This window comes from Oryx dammah, unplaced genomic scaffold (genome assembly GCF_014754425.2).
Source record: "Oryx dammah isolate SB20612 unplaced genomic scaffold, SCBI_Odam_1.1 HiC_scaffold_26, whole genome shotgun sequence".
NCBI classification, from domain to species: domain Eukaryota; kingdom Metazoa; phylum Chordata; class Mammalia; order Artiodactyla; family Bovidae; genus Oryx; species Oryx dammah.
The window spans coordinates 58,969,358-58,988,283 of NW_024070210.1; the positions used below are offsets into that span (position 1 = coordinate 58,969,358).

Consider the following 18,926-nt stretch of genomic DNA (forward strand, 5'->3'; position numbering starts at 1 on the left):
GAGGCCACCATCACCTTGATACCAAAACCAGACAAAGATACCACAGAAAAGAAAATCATAGGCCAATATCACTGATGACACTGATAGGCCAATATAGCTAATGAATACAGATGCAAAAATCCTCAACCAAATTTTAGCAAAGCAAATCCAACAATACATTAAAAGGATCATAAACCATAATCAAAAGGGATTTATCCCAGAGATGCAAGCATTTTTCAACATCCCAAATCAACCAGTGTGATACATCACATTAACAAACTGAACAATAAAAACTATATGATCATCTCAATAGATGCAGAAAAAGCTTTGACAAAACTCAACAACCATTTATAATAAAAACTCCCCAGAAAGTGAGCATAGAGGGAACATATCTCAACATATTAAAGGCATATATGACAGACCTACAGATAGTATCACACTCGATGGTGAAAAGTTGAAAGCATTTTCCTCCAAAATCAAGAACAAGACAAGGATGCCCATTGTTGTTTTATTCAACATACTTTTGGAAGGCTTAGACACAGCAATCAGAGAAGAATAACAAATAGATGGAATTCAAATTGGAAAAGAAGTAAAAATGTCACTGTTTGCAGATGACATACTACTATATATAGAAAATCCTATATGCTACCAGAAAATGACTAGAGCTCATCAATGAATTTGGTACAGTTGCAGGATACAAAATTAACACACAGAAATCTGTTGCATTTCTGCATACGAACAAGATCAGAAAGAAAAAATATCCCATTTACCATCACATCAAAAAGAATAAAATACCTAGGAATAAACCTACCTAAAGAGGCAAAAGATCTGTATTCCAAAAATTACAAGACATGATGAAAGAAATCAAAGATGACACAGACACATGGAAAGATACACCACGTTCTTGGATTGACTATACTCCCAAATGTAATCTACAGATTCAGTGCAATCCCTATCAAATTACCAATGTCATTTTTCACACAACTAGAACAAAAGATCTTAAAATTTGTATGGAGACACAAAAGACCCTGAACAGACAAAGCAACCTTAAGAAAAATGGAGCTGGAGGAATCAGGCTCCCTGATTTCAGACTACATTACAAAGCTACAGTAATCAAAACACAATGAAACTGGAACAAAAATTGAAATATAGATCAATGGAACAGGATAGAAAACCCAGAAATAAGCTCACACAGCTAGTATTAATTAATTCTCAACAAAGGCCAGAATATACAATGGGAAAAAAGACAATCTCTTCAGCAAGTGGTACTGGGAAAGTTGGACAGCCACATGTAAATGAACTAAGAATATATTTAATGCTATACACAAAAACAAATTCAAGTGATTAAAGACCTAAATTTAAGACCAGACTATAAAACTCTTAGAGGAAAACATAGGCAGAATATTCTTGACATAAATTGCAACAATATCTTTTTTGATCCATCTCCTAGAGTAATGGAAATAAAGCCAAAAATAAACAAATGGGATCTAATTAAACTTAAAAGCTTTTGCACAGTAAAGAAACCATAAACAAAATGAAAAGACAACCCACAGGATAAGAGAAAATATTTGAAAACAGTGTAACTGACAAGGGATTAATCTCCAAATTTTACAAACACCTCATGCAGCTCAATATAAAAGAAAAAAAAAATGGGCAGAAGACCTCAGTTAGGTTCACTCAGTCACGTCTGACTCTTTGTGATGGCATGGACTGCAGCACACCAGGCTTCCCTATCCATCAACAACTCCTGGAGCTTATTCAAACTCATGTCCCTTGAGTCGGTGATGCCATCCAACCATCCCATCTTCTGTCGTCCTCTTCTCCTCCGGCCTTCAATCTTTCCCACCATCAGGGTCTTTGCAAATGAGTCAGTTCTTCGCATCAGGTGGCCAAAGTATTTGAGCTTCAGCATCAGTCCTTCCAGTGAATATTTAGGACTGATTTCCCTTAGGATTGACTGGCTGATCTCCTTGCAGTCCAAAGGATTCTGAAGAGTCTTCTCCAACACCACAGTTCAAAAGCATCAATTCTTCAGTGCTCAGCTTTCTTTACAGTCCAACTCTCACATCCATACACAACTACTGGAAAAACCATAGCTTTGACTAAATGGACCTTTGTTGGCAAAGTAATGTCTCTGCTTTTTAATATGCTGTCTAGGTTGGTCGTAGTTTTTCTTCCAAGGAGCAAGTATCTTTTAATTTCATGGCTGCAGTCACCATCTGCAGTGATTATGGAGCCCAAAAAGATAAAGTGTCTCACTGTTTCCATTGTTTCCCCATCTATTTGCCATGAAGTGATGGGAATAGATGCCATCACATCTTAGTTTTCTGAATGTTGAGCTTTAAGCCAACTTTTTCACTCTCCACTTTCACTTTCATCAAGAGGCTTTTTAGTTCCTCTTACTTTCTGACATAAGGGTGGTGTCATCTGCATATCTGAGGTTATTGATATTTCTCTCAGAAATCTTGATTCCAGCTTGTGCTTCATCCAGCCTGGAATTTGCATGATGTACTCTGCATATAGGTTAAATAAGCAGGGTGACAATATACAGCCTTGACGTACTGCTGTCCCGATTTGGATCCAGTCTTTTGTTTCATGCCCAGTTCTAGCTGCTGCTTACAGAAACCTGCATACATATTTCTCAGGTGGTAGGTGAGGTAGTCTGGTATTCCCATCTCTTTAAGAATTTCCCACAGTTTGTTGTGATCCACACAGTCAGAGCCTTTGGGGTAATCAATAAAGCAGAAGTAGACATTTTTCTGGAATTCTCTTGCTTTTTCAATGAGCCAGTGGATGTTGGCAATTTGATCTCTGGTTCCTCTGCCTTTTCTAAATCCAGCTTTAACACCTGGAAGTTCACGGTTCACATACTGTTGAAGTCTGGCTTGGGGAATGTTCAGCATTACTTTGCTAGCATGTGAGATGAGTGCAATTGTGTTGTAGTTTGAACATTCTTTGGCATTGCCTTTCTTTGGGATTGGAATGAAAACTGACCTTTTCCAGTCCTGTGGCCACTGCTGAGTTTTCCAAATTTGCTGACATATGGAGTGTAGCACCTTAACAGCATCATCTTTTAGGATTTGAAATAGCTCAACTGGAATTCCATCACCTCCACTAGCTTTGTTCATAGTGATGCTTCCTAAGGCCCACTTGATTTTGCATTCCAGGATGTCTGGTTCAAGGTGAGTGATCACACCACTGTGGTTATCAAAGTCATAAAGATCTTTTTTGTATAGTTCTTCTGTGTATTCTTGCCACCTCCTCTTAATATCTCCTCTTCTTAATATCTTCTGCTTCTGTTAGGTCAGTACCATTTCTGTCCTTTTTTTGTGCCCATCTTTGCATGAAAATTTCCCTTTGTATCTCTAATTTTCTTGAACAGATCTCTAGTCCTTCCCATTCTATTGAAAAGGCAAAAAGATATGACACTGAAAGATGAACTCCCCAGTTCGATAGGTGCCCAATATGCTACTGGAGAATAGTGGAGAAATAACTCCAGAAAGAATGAAGAGATGGAGCCAAAGCAAAAACAGTGCCCAGTTGTGGATATGACTGGTGATGGAAGTGAAGTTGATGCTATAAAGAACAATTTTGCATAGGAAACTGGAATGTTAAGCATGTGAATCAAGGTAAATTGAATGGTCAAACAGGAGATGGCAAGAATAAACATCGACATTTTAGGAATCAGTGAACTCAAATGGATTGGAATGAGCGAATTTAACTCAGATGACCAATATATCTACTACTGTGGGCAAGAATCGCTTAAAAGAAATAGAGTAGTCCTCACAGTCAACAAAAGAGTCCAAAATGTAGTTCTTGGGTGCAATCTCAAAAATGACAGAATTATCTCTGTTTGTTTCCAAGGCAAACCATTCAATATCACAGTAATCCAAGTCTATGCCCCAACCAGTAATGCTGAACAAGCTGAAGTTGAACGGTTCTATGAAGACCTACAAGACCTTCTAGAACTAACACCCAAAAAAGATGTCCTTTTCATTATAGGGGACTGGAACTCAAAAGTAGGAAGTCAAGAGATGCCTGGAGTAACAGGCAAATTTGGCCTTGGAGTACAAAACAAAACAGGGCAAAGGCTAACTGACTTCTGTCAAGAGAACGCACAGGTCAAAGCAAATACCCTCTTTCAACAACACAAGAGAAGACTCTACACATGGACATCACCAGATGGTCAATACTGAAATCAGAATGATTATATTCTTTGCAGCCAAAGATGGAGAAGCTCTATACAATCGGCAAAAGTAAGACCAGGAGATGATGTGGCTCATTTCATGAACTCCTTATTGCCAAATTCAGACTTATATTGAAGACAGTAGGGAAAACCAGTAGACCATTCAGGTATGACTTAAATTAAATCCCTTATGATTATACAGTGGAAGTGACAAATAGATTCCAGGAATTAGATCTGATAGAGTGCCTGAAGAAGAGATTCATGACATTGTACAGGAGGCAGTGATCAAGACCATCCCCAAGAAAAAGAAATGCAAAACGGCAAAATCATTGAGGAGGCCTTACAAATAGCTGAGAAAAGAAGAGAAGCTAAAGGCAAAGGAGAAAAGGAAAGATATACACATTTGAATGCACAAGACCTAAATAGACATGTTTCCAAAGGAGACATACAAATGGCCAAGAGGCACATGAAAAGATGTTCAATATGACTAATTATTAGAGAACTGCAAATCAAAACTATAATGAGATATCACCTCACACCAGTCAGAATAGCCATTGTCAAAAAGTCTATAAACAATAAATGCAGGACAGGCTGTGGGAAAAAAGGAAACCTCGTACATTGTTGGTGGGAATGTAAATTGATGCAGCCACTATGGAGCACAGTATGAAGGTTTCTTAAAAATCTAAAACTAGAACTACCATATCAGCCAGCAATCCCACTCCTGGTTATATATTCAAAGAAAACCATTGTTCAAAAGATAGATACCTGGATAAATGGTTCATGAATACATGAACCTCAATATTCACTGCAACACTGTTTACAGTATCTAAGACATGGAAGCAACCTAAATGTCCATTGACAGAAGAGTGGATAAAGATGTGGTACATATATACAAAGAAATGTTACTCAGCTATTAAAAAGAATGAAATAATGCCATTTGCAGCAATATTGATGGATGCAGACATTATCATACTAAGTAAAGGAAGTCAGACAAAGAAGGATAAGTATCTTGATATTGTTTACATACAGAATATTAAAAATGAGACAAATGAGCTTATTTACAAAACAGAATCAGACACAGATTTAGAAAACAAACTTATGGGGAAAGGTGGTGCGGAGGAATAAATTGGGAGCTTGGGATTGACATATACAGTGCTATAGTTAAAATACATAACCAACAAGGGCCTACTGTATAGCACAAGGAATGGTGCTCAATATTCTATAATAGCCTAAATGGAGTAAGAATGTGAAAAGAATAGATATATGCATATGTTTAACTGAATTACTTTGCTGTACACCTGGAAACAAAAACAACATTGTAAATCAATATAAAACCTATATTCCAATATAATATTTTTTAAAAGATAAAAAGAGTGGGAGATTAGATTAAAAAATATGAGTATACAATATCCTGCCTACAGGAGACCCACTTTAGGCCACATGACACATACAGACCAAAAGTAAGGGGATGGAAAAGATACTTCATGCAGATGGAAATAACAGGAGTGGGCAATCACAATACTCATGGCAGACAAAGTAGATTTTAAAGCAAAGGCTATAAAAATAAAGAAGGACACTATATAATGGTAAAATGATCAATATGAGAACTTTATACTAATCAACATATATGCATCTAATACAGGAGCATCCAAAAACATAACATGTTAACAGATGTAAAGGGAGAAATTGACAGGAATATAATAATCGTAGGAGAATTTAACACCCCAGTCACATCAATGGACAGATCTTCTAGAGAGAAAAACAGTAAGCCAACAGACAACCTAAATGATAAAATAAAACATTTAGACTTAATTGTTAAAATTTTCAGGATGTTACATCCAGGAAAAACAGAATACACATTCTTTTCAAGTGCACATGGAACATTCTCTAGGACTCACCATATACTAGACATAAAACAAGCCTCAACTAATAAGAGTACAATAATTATCTCAAGCATGTTTTCTAAACACAAAGGCATGAAACTAGAAATCAATCACAGAAAAAGAAATGAGAAAAATATTACACCTAGACTGAACAACATGATACTAAGAAACCAATGGATTGACTATGAAATTGAAAAGGAAATTTAAAACTACCCTGAGACAAAGACAGTAAAAATACAACTGTATAAAATAGATAAGATGCACACATGACCCCTGCACTCAATACCCCAAAGGGGTAAGCAAACCAGCCCAACCCCTGGAAACACCCCTACTCTCATCCCACATAAGGAACAATATTACCCCCGCTTGGGGGATGAGCAAGGGAACTTGCTACTTGTTTTCTCTCCTTCCTGCAGCCGGTACAGGAGTCCCAATAAAGCCTTGTCTGAAAGAAAAAAAATTTCTTTTTTTTTATCCCAAAAATTTCATCTGTTGAAGCAAAAGCATTTCTTAGAGAGAAGTTACTAGCAGTGATACAGGCCTTCCAAAAGAAAACAAGAAAAATCTCAAAAGTCAGCCTAACTTACCACTTAAAAGAATCAGATAAAGAACAACAAAGTCAGCAGAAGGATGGAAATAATAAATATCAGAGAGGAAATAAATAAAATAGAGATTAAAAAATGAAAACAAACAAATGAACAATAAAACCAAGAGCTGGTTCTTTGAAAGGGTAAAGAAAATTGACAAACATCTTGCCAGACTCACCAAGAAGAAAAGAGAGAGGATGAAAATAAATTAAAAAGGAGATAACACAACCAAGACTGCAGAAATTTTTTTTTTAAAAAAGGGAATACTATGAACAATCATATGCCAATAAATTTGGCATCCTAGAAGAAATGGAGACGTTTCTAGAAATAAACAGCCTACCAAGATTTCATCAAGAAGAAGTAAATAATTTTGAACATAAGCATCACTAGAAATGAAATAGTATCTGTAATTTTAAAAAAACTCCCTATAAACAAAAGTTTAGGACCAGATGGCTTCACAGGTGAATTTTACAAAACATATTTAAAAGAACTTATACCAATGCTTCTCAAACTCTTCCAAAATATTGAAGAGGAGAGAGCACTACCAAAGATGTTCTATGAAACCACCTTCACCCTGATATCAAAACCAGATAAAGATACCACCAAAGAAGAAATAGGCTAATATCTTTGATGAATATAGATGCAAAACTTCTCAATAAAATATTAGCAAACTAATCCAATAACACATAAAAAAGATCATAAAATCATACTTAAATAAATTCCAAAAATAAACCAATAGAATATATGAAAGAAAATAAAACTATTATTAGCCTAGAATTCTTTACCAATGTTTTGTTTTCAAAAAAAAAAGTGAAACATAGACTTTTTCAGACATAAACAAGCTGAAATATTACATCATCACTAGACCTGCACTACAAAAAGTGCCAAAGTTTTACATTAATAGAAAATAATACTAACTAGAAATCTGGAAAAAATGAAGAGCACTGGAAATGCCAACTACATGAACAAATACATTATTTTTCTCTTGCTGCTAGAGTGAATTAGCACAAATTTAGTGGGTTATACAATACAAATTTATCTTACAGTTCTATAAATCAGAAGTCCAACACAGGTCTCATTGAACTAAAAGTCAAGATGAAGACAGGGCTGTATTCCTTTCTGCAACTGCTAGGAGAGAATCCATTTCTTGATCTTTCCCAGTTTCTAGAGGTCACCTGCATTTTTGGTCATGAATCTTTTCTTCCATCTTTAAAGCAAGCAATGTTGAATCTCTCTGATTCTTTTTCCATAGTCATGTCTCCCTCTGATTGTAACAGGGGAGAACATATGACTCTTAGATCTGTTTCTTTTACATTAACCTTTGTATTCTATTGTTTTTGCTACAAGTGAATCTCTAAAGGGCTGTTGCCTATATCTTAAAATATACATAATGACACACCTCCAGGAACCTGGCCTCCCATGCCAGAGCTTAAGCTGAAATACTTTTGTTTACTCACAGGAAACATCCTGACCAGGCCCACCTTTGAGTGGCTGTAGGAAAGAAGATGAAGAAGGCAATGACACCCCACTCCAGTACTTTTGCCTGGAGAATCCCATGGACTGGGGAGCCTGGTAGGCTGCAGTCCATGGGGTCGCTAAGAATCAGACACGACTGAGCGACTTCACTTTGACTTTTCACTTTCATGCATTGAAGAAGGAAATGGCAACCCACTCCAGTATTCTTGCTTGGAGAATCCCAGGGACGGCGGAGCCTGGTGGGCTGCTGTCTATGGGGTCGCACAGAGTCGGACACGACTAAAGCGATTTAGCAGCAGCAGCAGCAGCAGCAGAAAAGAATAAATTAACACAGGCTCTCTAGAGTAGTTTCCCTAGGTTCCCAGGGAACCAAGAAATATTCACAACTATTTATCACCTTTTTCATATTACTTCCTCACCTCCCATTCTTTGCTCCATAAAAGAGTAAAAAACTAGCGTCCAAACCCAGGTAAGATGATTCTGAGACACTGCTTCACCATCTTCTCGGTCTGCTGGCTTTCTGAACAAAGTCATGATCCTTTGTCCCAACAACTGTCTTCTCGATTTATTGGCCTGTTGTGCAGGGAGCAGTATGAGCTTGGACTTAACATGATTACAGCGGGGAGAAGTCCTCTGCTGTTAAGGACTTGTGATTAAATTGGACCCACATGAACAATCTAGGATAGTCTAAATACCTTTAATAAGATCATGTCTGTAAGGTCCTTTTGGAATGTAAAGTAACATATTCACAAATTTGGAGGCTTAGAATATGGGCACTTTGGGGATTATAAGTGTGCTACCACAGATATAGAAGATTTGAACACTATCAACAAATTTAAATAAACATTTACAGAACATTCAGCCCAACAACAGCAGAATACACATTCTTTTCAAGGGCATATGGAACATTTACCAAATAGACCATGTTCTGAGCCATAAAACAAATCTCAATACATTTAAGGGGATTCAAGTCATATAAAATGAATTCTCTTTTAAAGAACTTTTACCAAGTATGATGAACTCTCAAAATTCAACAATAAAGAAACCCAATAAAAATTGCAAAGATTTGATCATGCACCAAATAAGATATAAGAACAGCAAACAAGCACATGAAAAAAAATCTCAACATAATTAGTTATTAGAGAAAGGCTAATTAAAGCCACAATATGATATCACTACATACAGTAAACCTAAAAAATTGTACAACATGAAGGTTGCGAGGTAAGTTTTATTTGGGGCAAAACGAGGACTGCAACCCAGGAGACAGCACCTCAGATAGCTCTGAGAAACTGCTCCAAAGAGGCGGGGGTGGGGGTGTGGGGGGGAGGTCAGCTAGTCACAAGAAGCAGTCATCATCATGAAGCACTCTAGAGCTTTTCTAGACATGAGGCAATACAAGAATTGGGCTCATAAAATTGCTCCTAAAATTATCTATCTGAAGACCTGTTCTGCCAGTCCCCCACCTCCACCCCTGCCACAGCACAGAATGCCTCATTTCTGCTCTCCATCCTGAACTCCTTTTAAGGGGTGTTGAAAAGCAGTAACTGTAGCAGCACATGATTTAATTCTTGTAGAGGTAGGTGACAAGTCCTAATGGCAAGTGCCAATTTGTAGTTGACAATATCTACTAGAATGGCTAATGAAAAATGACTGAACAAAACAAGTGTGGATAAGGATATAGAGTAACAGGAATTCTCACACACACACACAGATGGTAAGACCATAAAATGGTACTTTGGAAAACAGTTTGGCAGTTTCTTAAAAAGTTAAGTATATGTATACCTTGTCATTACTTTCCTGATATTTAACCATGAGAAATGAAAGCACATGTTCACACAAAGACACATAAATTAGTATTCATAGCAGCTTTATTTATGATGGCCAAAACTGAAGACAGCTGAAATGTCTGTCTGTCAACAGATGGATGGATAAACTGTGGTATGTCCATAGAGTGAATATTCTAATAAATATCAATGAGTTATTGTACAAACAACATGAATGAATCTCAAAATAATTATTTCAAGTAAAGGAAATCAGAGAAAGGAATATATATGTATAATTTCATTTATATAAACTTCAATCACCTGCAAACTAGGTTTTCGTTCACACAAACTTCAATCACCTGTAGTGACATAAAGCTGACAAGTTGGAAGGTTAGGGGAAGGAGTGGAAAGGTAGGATACAAAAGAAGACAAGGAAACTTTTAGGGATGATGGCTATGTTCATTGTCTTCATCATAGTGATGGTCTCTCACGTTTTATACATATGTTAAAACATAAAATTTATACAGTTTTAAGCACGTGCATTTTATGTAAATCATATCTCAATAAAGCCATTGAGAAAAAAATGAAGGGTAAACCTGATAGAAATTTGTGTTAGAACGCAGAGGAAAAAAGGTGTATACAGATCTGTGTAGTATATTTCTATTTATTTTCTATAATGTTTTTCCAATTGCTTGTCTCATTTTGGTAGCAAAATAGCATACTGGGTCTGTTAAGCTTGCCCTTTTACCATGAAATAAATGAACTGACTCTTTGGAAAAGATCCTGATGTTGGGAAAGATTGAAGGCAGGAGAAGTGGACGACAGAGGATGAGATGGTTGGATGGCATCACTGACCACTGACTCGATGAACATGAGTTTGAGCAAGCTCTGGGAGTTGGTGATGGACAGGGAGGCCTGGTGTGCTGCAGTCCATGGAGTCACAAAGAGTCGGACACGACTGAGCTGAACTGTTATATTTATGCCTACCACTTGATGCTTTTCTCTTTTTTTAAACTCTAAAACACATGATATGATACTCAACCTAACTCAGAAGACTCAAAGTGGAACATTTTTCTTCAAAAAATTCAGGTCAAATATTTCTACCATGCCTTCTTACTCTACTGAAAGTCATTAACATTTAACATTGTTAGTATAGAGTTTTGTGGATCTATCATTTTCAGGATATTTGTGTGAGATGAAAAGAGAGGTAAAGGACATAGCCTACACCCTAGAAAAGTTTACAGGCTACTTATAGAAGGGACATGAAGCGAAAATAATAGAGATCGGAGAGAGACACTCTCATACATTGCTGATGGGAAATTTGACAATTAAAACATTGAAACTATTTGCAAACTCCTTGCATTAGTTTCTTATTCTGCTGTAACAAATTACTAAAAATTTAGGAGCATGAAACAGCACAAATTTATTACTTACAGTTTTGGAGATTAGAAGTTCAAAACCAGTCTCACTGGGCTAAAGTACAGGTGTTGGCAGGGCTGGTTCCTTCTGGAGGCTCCGAAGGAAGATTTAATTTCCTTGGCTTTTTCAACTTCTGGAGGCTAACTGCACTCCCTAGCTCATGGCCCCTTCCTCCAAGGACTTGTACCCTCTTGCTTTCATCATCGTATCACCTACTTCTTGTAAGTGTTGACAGAGCTACTCCAAACCTTTGCTCAAAGTCAACCTCTACCTTTAGCAAGAGTGTCCTTGCTCAGAACCTTCCAATCTCAACTTTAGTAGGGGTTAACATAAGTCTTCAAGTTAAATAATTCAGACATAAGAAAGGAAGCTACAAACAAAAATGGAATCAGCTGAGACCACGATGGTGACGAATCTCACCTTCAACAGATCCTGAATCTCTATTGATTTTACTATATTAGCATATTAAATGACACACTTTCTGGTAGCCATGACCAGATATTAAGGACCAGAAAAAGGATTAAAGTGGGTGGCACCCTACACCACAGAAAAAACACTGCCCCTTCCCCTACAAACTTATGTACATACCTCCCCATCATTAGCTTCACAATCCTCATCCTTCCATCTTTACTCTTTAAATATCTCTTGCCAGGTGGGTGAGAAGTTGATCTGTGAACTTAGTTCCCGCTTCTTCATTCTTTGCCCATGAAATAAATCTTGCGCTGTGTCAAATCTCAGCTTTGGTTTTGTTTGTGGTTGCTCAAACCTAAACAGAAAAAGAACTCTCCTAATAAGTCAAAGAGCCCCGAGTAGGATAAGGCCTGAGCAGAGTCCACATGACTTAATTCTGTACCTTAGGAACGCTTATAATTAAATTGGACCCACCTGGAAAATGTAAGCTGCTCTTCTCATCTAGAGACTCAACTTACTCACACCAGTGATGTCTTATTTATTATGTTAATATGTTCACAGGTTCCAGGAATCAGGGTGTGGACATCTTTGGGGTGCCATTATCTAGCCTAATATACTCTTTGACTCAGCTATTCTGCCTCTAAGAGTTTGATCCAAAGAAATGCTTACAGGAATTCAACTATAAGGAGTATTCACATGAGGGACCAAATGTTGATTTGATCCTAGAAGAAGGAATTTCTCCATATCCATAACAAAAGTTACAGTGCTTGTACTTTATTTGAACTATTCAAACCATGGATCCTCAACTATACTCAGTAGTGTCAGCAGTTCAAAAAAAAGTAGGGTCTGGTTGCTCACAGTTCAAAAGCCAATAAAGAGGCAAGGTTGGTGGAAAGGAAAATTTGTAGGCTTGCTTTATTTTGGATACCAGCAATGGGGAAGGAGGAGGTGAAGATGTCTGTCCAAAGATCAATTCCCCACCCCCAGCCCGACAATCTGGGGCAAGAACTTTTATAGACAGAGAGGGGTGCTACATGCAGAAACAGTACAGTCAGCTCTGACAGTCATCTTGAAATTGATTACTGGTGGTCTGACCAGCATCATCTTGATTAAGTACAGTTAGTCTTCAGTTCCAGGGTTGGTTTGTTTTCATTTCTTTGAGGCCAGTTTTCAGAATTATGGCAGCTTATCTCATGGCTAACATCTCATCATCATCATGTAGTTAACTTCTCCACTGCCCTCAGTAGTAGATATAATGGTCTTCTGAGTTAAATTCACCCATTCCAGTCCATTTTAGTTCGCTGATTCCTAGAATGTGGATGTTCACTCTTGCCATTTCCTGTTTGACCACTTCCAATTTCCCTTGATTCATGGACCTGACATTCCAGGTTCCTATGCAATATTGCTCTTTAAAGCATCAGACCTTGCTTCTATCACCAGTCACATCCACAACTGGGTATTGTTTTTGCTTTGGCTCCATCCCTTCATTCTTTCTGGAGTTATTTCTCCACTGATCTCCAGTAGCATATTGGGCACCTACCGACCTGGGGAACTCCTCTTTCAATATCCTATCTTTTTGCCTTTTCATACTGTTCATGGGGTTCTCAAGGCAAGAATACTGAAGTGGTTTGCCATTCCCTTCTCCAGTGGACCACATTCTGTCAGAATGTGGGCAGGAATCCCTTAGAAGAAATGGGGTAGCCATCATGGTCAACAAAAGAGTCCAAAAGGCAGTACTTGGATGCAATCTAAAAAATGAAAAAATGATCTCTGTTCGTTTCCAAGGCAAACCATTCAATATCAGTAATCCAAGCCTATGCCCCAACCAGTAATGCTGAAGAAGGTGAAGTTGAATGGTTCTATGAAGACCTACAAGACCTTTTAGAACTAACATCAAAAAAGATGTCCTTTTCATTATAGGGGACTGGAATGCAAAAGTAGTAAGTCAAGAAACACCCGGAGTAACAGGCAAATTTGGCCTTGGAGTACAGAATGAAGCAGGGCAAAGGCTAATAGAGTTTTGCCAAGAAGATGCACTGGTCATAGCAAACACCCTCTTCCAACAACACAAGAGAAGACTCTACACATGGACATCACCAGATGGTCAACACCGAAATCAGATTGATTATATTCTTTGCAGCCAAAGATGGAGAAGCTTTGTACAGTCAGCAAAAACAAGACCAGGAGCTGACTGTGGCTCAGATCATGAACTCCTTATTGCCAAATTCAGACTTAAATTGAAAAAAGTAGGGAAAACCACTAGACCATTCAGGTATGACCTAAATCAAATCCCTTATGATTATACAGTGGAAGTGAGAAATAGATTTAAGGGCTTAGATCTGATAGATAGAGTGCCTGATGAACTATGGAATGAGGTTCGTGACATTGTACAGGAGACAGGGATCAAGACCATCCCCATGGAAAAGAAATGCAAAAGAGGGAAACGGTTGTCTGAGGAGGCCTTACAAATAGCTGTGAAAAGAAGAGACACGAAAAACAAAGGAGAAAAGAAGAGATGTAAGCATCTGAATGCAGAGTTCCAAAGAATAGCAAGAAGAGATAAGAAAGCCTTCTTCAGCGATCAATGCAAAGAAATAGAGGAAAAGAACAGAATGGGAAAGACTAGAGATCTCTTCAAGAAAATTAGAGATACCGAGGGAACATTTCATGCAAAGATGGGCTCAATAAAGGACAGAAATGGTATGGACCTAACAGAAGCAGAAGATATTAAGAAGAGGTGGCAAGAATACACAGAAGAACTATACAAAAAAGATCTTCATGACCAAGATAATCACGATGGTGTGATCACTCACCTAGAACCAGACATCCTGGAATGTGAAGTCAAGTGGGCCTTAGAAAGCATCACTACGAACAAAGCTAGTGGACATGATGGAATTCCAGTTGAGGTATTTCAAATGCTGAAAGATGATGCTGTGAAAGTGCTGCACTCACTATGCCAGCAAATTTGGAAAATCAGCAGTGGCCACAGGACTGGAAAAGGTCAGTTTTCATTCTAATTCCAAAGAAAGGCAGTGCTAAAGAATGCTCAACTACTGCACAATTGCACTCATCTCACACGCTAGTAAAGTAATGCTCAAAATTCTCCAAGCCAGGCTTCAGCAATACATGAACTGTGAACTTCCAGATGTTCAAGCTGGTTTTAGAAAAGGCAGAGGAACCAGAGATCAAATTGCCAACATCTGCTGGATCATCGAAAAAGCAAGAGAGTTCTGGAAAAACATCTACTTCTGCTTTATTGACTATGCCAAAGCCTTTGATTGTGTGGATCACAATAAACTGTGGAAAATTCTGAAAGAGATGGGAATACCAGACCACCTGACTTGCCTCTTGAGAAACCTATATGCAGGTCAGGAAGCAACAGTTAGAACTGGACATGGAACAACAGACTGGGTCCAAAGAGGAAAAGGAGTACGTCAAGGCTGTATATTGTCACCCTGCTTATTTAACTTATATGTAGAGTACATTATGAGAAACGCTGGGCTGGAAGAAGCACAAGCTGGAATCAAGATTGCTGGGAGAAATATCAATAAACTCAGATATGGAGATGACACCACCCATATGGCAGAAAGAGGAACTAAAAAGCCTCTTGATGAAAGTGAAAGTGGAGAGTGAAAAAGTTGGCTTAAAGCTCAACATTCAGAAAACGAAGATCATGGCATCTGGCTCATCACTTCATGGGAAATAGATAGGGAAACAGTAGAACAGTCAGACTTTATTCTGGGGGGCTCCAAAATCACTGCAGATGGTGATTGCAGCCATGAAATTAAAAGATGCTTACTCCTTGGAAGAAAAGTTATGACCAACCTAGCATATTCAAAAGCAGAGACATTACTTTGCCAACAAAGGTCCATCTAGTCAAGGCTATGGTTTTTCCAGTGGTCACATATGGATGTGAGAGTTGGACTGTGAAGAAAGCTGAGTGCCAAAGAATTGATGCTTTTGAACTGTGGTGTTGGAGAAGACTCTTGAGAGTCCCTTGGACTGTAAGGAGGTCCAACCAGGCCATCCTAAAGGAGATCAGTCCTGGTTGTTCTTTGGAAGGACTGATGCTAAAGCTGAAACTCCAATACTTTGGCCACCTCATGTGAAGAGCTGACTCATTGGAAAAGACTCTGATGCTGGGAGGGGTTGGGGGCAGGAGGAGAAGGGGACGACAGAGGATGAGATGGTTGGATGGCATCACCGACTTGATGGACATTAGTTTGAGTGAACTCCAGGAGTTGGTGATGGACAGGGAGGCCTGCCGTGCTGCGATTCATATTGTCGCAAAGAGTCGGAATCGACTGAGCAACTGAACTGAACTGACTGAACTTCTCCACTGGGATATGAGTGAAAGATATGTCTCAGAAAATTGTCTATACCCCTTGTAGAGGAACAAAGGTTCTTCCCTTTGTTTAGTGGCTACATTATTATTATTTGGTCTCCTTTGACTGTTTTCCTTTGTTTCTGCATGTTCTCACTTCTGATTAAACTAATTCTTTGGCTAAAGTTTTTCCACAGACAAAAGGCAGACTGAGCACACAGGGGGCAAAGATCATTATTAGTTATTAATCTTGATATTACAATAAAGTTCAGGATTTAGATGGGAACAGTTTTGTGAAAAATTATGTGTGTGTTTATGGGATGAAAGAAATGGAGACAGTAAAAAAAGGTTGAAATTTTTTCCCCTACATTCTCAGTTATTGTAATCTCTAATCAAAAATACCATCAAAGTCATTGGAAAGATTGATGATACTATTATTAACAAAATTATCTTGCAAGTGTTTGATTTCCAAAAAAATACAAATAGCTCATACAACTCAATAACAAAAAAAGTGAACAATCCAATCAAAAAATGGGCAGCTATTTCTCCAAAGACATATATATGGCCAACAGGCACATGAATAGATGCTCAATACTCCTAATTATTAGAGAAATACAAATCAAAACTACAATGAAGTACCACCTCCTACTGATCCAAGGGCCAACATTAAAAAGTCTACATTTACAGGGGTAGGAGGAGAGATAAGTTGGGAGATTGGGACTGACATATACATACTACTATATGTAAAATAGATAACTAATGTGGACCTACTGTATACCACAGGAACTCTTCTCAATACTCTGTAATGGCCTATATGGGAAAAGAATCTAAAAAAGAGTGGTCACATTTCTGAACACCTGAAAGTAACAAAATATTGTAAATCAACTATACTCCAATAATTTTTTTTTAAGTCAAAATAACAAATGCTGGAGAGAGTGTAGAGAAAGGGGAACCCTCCCACACTGTTGGTGGGAATGTAAATTGGTACAGTCACTATGGAGCACAGTACAGAGATTCTTTTAAAAACTAAAAATAGAACCAGCCAGCAATCCCACGCTTGGGAATAAATCTGGAGACAAACATAATTTTAAAAGATACATGCAACCCAATATTCATTGCAGCACTATTTGCAATAACCAAGATATGGAAACAACCTAAATGTCCATCAACAGAAGACTGGATAAAGAAGATATGGTACATATATACAATGGAATACTACTTAGCCATAAAAAGGAATAAAATAATGCCATTTGTAGTACAAATAGTACAAATGAAATTATTTACAAAACAGAAACAGATTCACAGATATAGAGAACAGACTTATTGTTGTCAAGGCAGAGAAGTGGGGGAGGGATGGATTGGGAGTTTGGGACTAGTATTGATAGATGCAAACTATTATATATATGGGCTTCCCTGGTGGCTCAGATGGTAAAGAATCTGCCTGCAAAGCGGGAGACCTGAGTTCAATCCCCGGGCCAGGAAATAGAATAAACAACAGGAATGGATAAACAACAAAGTCCTACTGTATAGCACAGGAAACTATATTCAATATCCTATGATAAATCATAATGGACAAGGATGTAAAATATATGTATATGAAAATAGGGTATGAAATATCAAAAGGATATGAAATATATGTATAAAAGGATATGTATACATATGTATGACCAAATCACTTTGCTGTGCAGTAGAAATTAACACGAAATTGTAAATCAACTATAATTCAATAAAATAAGATAAAAAGCTCAAAAAGAAAAAATTGTCTTGGCTGCTAGATATGATCATTCATTTCTATCATGTATGAGATAATTAGGCCCTCGAAAGTAATCCATATAGGCTCTAAATTTGGAGTACACTATTATGGAAACCCTGAACATTAATTTGTTTAGAGGCCTAGCAGCACTCTAATTTTATCAATAAAGTGTATCAATGAAATACAGTATTTTAATGGTACCATTATAAAGTTTTTCCAGTAGTCATGGATATGAGGGGTGGACCATAATAAAAAAGGCTGAGTGCCAAAGAATTGATGCTTTCTAATTGTGGTGCTGGAGACTTTTACAAGTCCCTGGGATTGCAAGGATATCAAACCAGTCAATCCTAAAGGAAATCAACCCTGAATATTCACTAGAAGGACTGATACTGAAGCTGAAGCTCCAATACTTTGGCCACCTGATGCAAAGAACTGACTCATGTAAAAGACCCTGATGCTGGGAAAAATTGAGGGAGGAGGAGAAGGGGGTGAGATGGATGAGATGGTTGCATCACTGACTCAATCAACATGAGTTTGAGCAAACTGCAGGAGATAGTGAAGGACAGAGAAGCCTGGTGTTCTGCAGTTATGGGATCGCAAAGAGTCTGATACGACTGTGACTGAAGAACAACAACAACATTAAGTGATTTGGAATAAAAGTTCCAAAAAAACTTAATAGAAGTTGTAGGACTTTAGAGGTATCTGTGTAATACAAGAATCATGAGGAAGCAATCTGTTATTTTTAAGCCTTTTATTTACATTATCCTTTAGGTTTCCTTTTCTACTGATTTCCGGGACATTCCCTGCATCTTTTTTCAATGGCTCATTGTTCTTTTGCCCCCCCCCTTTTTTTTTTTTTAAACAATATTCCAAGTCTTTGACATTCCAAGCCTTCACAGTTCTCAACTTTCTCTTTCCATCACTTCCACCTCTACTACAAGTACTGGCTAGTGGTCACAGTTGCAAACTCTCATTAAAAACTCTTGAAATTCCCCTCTGACCACAACCTCCTTGTTCATGCCCTCCAATTTCCTGGCTCCACTGAATCTACCCTTTGTCTACAATGTTATTGCTAGTTCCTCAATCCTGATCAGCATGAGGTAAACAGCATCACTTGCCAAAGGCAGAGGGTCTTGATATTTAAA

The 18,926-nt window shown here is 37.8% G+C and overlaps 1 long non-coding RNA gene across 1 annotated transcript; it reads right to left on the reverse strand.

Annotated features, from left to right (window-relative positions):
- Positions 1-327: 327 nt before the first annotated feature.
- On the reverse strand, positions 328-18,176 carry LOC120853117. Its single transcript, XR_005718716.1, has 3 exons — positions 18,166-18,176; positions 1,155-1,165; positions 328-401 (listed from the first exon to the last, which is right to left on the reverse strand). It is a non-coding gene; the product is annotated as an uncharacterized LOC120853117 (long non-coding RNA).
- Between the last annotated feature and the right edge of the window lie 750 nt (positions 18,177-18,926).